Consider the following 2,500-nt stretch of genomic DNA (forward strand, 5'->3'; position numbering starts at 1 on the left):
TATATATGTGTGTGTGTGTGTGTGTGTGTGTGTGTGTGTGTGTGTGTGTGTGTGTGTGTGTGTCTGTGTGTCTGTGTGTATGTATATATATATATATATATATATATAATGTTATATATATATACATACATATATATATATATAGATAGATAGATAGATAGATAGATAGATAGATAGATAGATAGATATGCACACACACACACACACACACACACACACACACACACACACACACATACACACACACACACACACACACACACACACACATATATATATATATATATATATATATATATATATATATATATATATATGTGTGTGTGTGTGTGTGTGTGTGTGTGTGTGTGTGTGTGTGTGTGTGTATTTATATCCGTATTTATGTATGTATGTATGTATGTATGAATATATATATATATATATATATATATATATATATATATATATATATATATATATATATATATATATATATATATATAAACATTTATATATTCCGAAAACAAGGGGGCTGGCCACAGGGCTATATATTAGTTTTAAACCTTTGACTTTTTCTCAGCAACCACAAGGAGTTGGGGGAGTTCTTGGGCACGTTAGAATGGTCTCGAGGTCCTGCGTGGCTAAGGCTATGTGGCGTTCCGATAAAGGGTCCCTATAAGGTGTCAGGACGCGGAATCCCCCTAAAATACGGCATAAATATTGAAGCAACAGTACATGCAGGTTTGAATACACCCCAAAACAACGACATGGGTTACAGAGGTGATCCAGGGTGATGTGAAAAGTTATCACAGAGTAAAAGAGAATGGATACGGTTTGAGTGCTTGTATACCCCTTATATACCCCTTAAACACCCCTAAACAACGGAGTGGGTTAGGGAGATGATCGAGGGTGCTATGACGTATAATATTGGTCGACAGAATAACCGTTCCCCAGTCGGACGGGAATCATCCTGTCCTTTTCAAAGAGCAATGACTCAGGTCTCTACTTCTACAGAACAAGAGTGTATAACTCTACGGGGCAGCGTAGCCATTTTTCACACTCAGACTCCCGTGAAAGTCGAAAAACGAATACATTGCTGTGTAAAAATATGTATATAAGGTATGTAAGCACATATAGACCATTTTCGTGCACCCCGTGACCTTTTGTTTATAAAAATTGTTACTTCCGTTTCTTTGTTGGTTGTTCGTTTGTTTGTTTGTGTTTTCTGATATTTCTGAAAGCTATGAACACATTTTAATGAGATTTTAACCAAAGGTGTATCTTAACCTAACTTAGATGCGTATTGCACTTTGGTGGTGATGCAGACCATGGTTTGAATCCAGGACTTTTTTTGTAACTCGAAAAGTTATGGACAGATTTGAATCATTTTTTTTTACCTGAGATTTGTGTTAGCCTAATTAATATTCCATAAAATTTTGGTGGTGATCCGGATCATTTGGCAATCCTACCCCCCCATTTGGGGGGGGAGGTTTGCAATTTCGAAATGTTTTGCTCATAGATCAAACTATGTATGATGAAAACACAAAGAAAATAAAATACACTTTATGAACGGCATATGTTTATTTGTATGATAAATTTCTTCATGATGTTTTTTGGACGCTTGCCAGATTTTAAAGATTATTTCGAAAAAAGGAAGGTTGGCCTCATCTTATGTGAAATTTATAAAGCTTTCAGAAAATAATCTCATTTTTCATTATCTCTAATTGCGTCACAATTGCCGATTTTCTATGGTAACGTAATATATATATATATATATATATATATATATATATATATATATATATATATATATATATATATATATATATATATATATATATATATATATATTTCAGGCGACATCGAATATGACTGCTACCATCTAAAAAATAACAGTCGGGTCTTGAAATTTTCAGAGGAGAACCGGGGGCTTAGGAACTCCTTGAAAATGCATTTAACTCAATTTCGGCAGGATGGGCGAAAATCGCCGAAAAAAGACCAGACGGTCTCCTGAAGCTAACATTTGGCTTCATGTCTCTTATTAGTTTGTACACTCCTACTGATGTTTGTAAACTCGACATAAAAGAGTTGTTCTACACCAAACTTGCCTCTTTATCAGTTGTCCTCGGCGAGATATTCGTATTGTTCTGGGTGACTTCAATGTAGTATTTGGTTGTGGTCGAGCTGGTTATGAGATGTCAGTCGGTCCCAATGGTTTTGGAGCTGGTGCCGGCAGCGACAATAACCTCCTTTTCCTGGAGAATTTCTGGCTCCTGCTACCTGCACTCAAACTTACGTCATTGGATCTGGTACAGCAATGCGGGTAATGCGACCAAGGAGATCGACCACATCCTCATTAACACTCATTGAAGGATCTTTCAGAACTGCAGGGTGAATAGGAGTGCCGAGTTCAGTGGTACTGACCATAGATTGGTTGTGGCTCCCTTCCAGGTCTACTTCAAAATTCACCAGTGGTTCAATGACCACCCTAGGGTGTTTCATTTGGACAGGCTGAGGGAGG

The sequence above is a fragment of the Penaeus vannamei genome, chromosome 41 (genome assembly GCF_042767895.1).
Source record: "Penaeus vannamei isolate JL-2024 chromosome 41, ASM4276789v1, whole genome shotgun sequence".
In the NCBI taxonomy this organism is placed as follows: domain Eukaryota; kingdom Metazoa; phylum Arthropoda; class Malacostraca; order Decapoda; family Penaeidae; genus Penaeus; species Penaeus vannamei.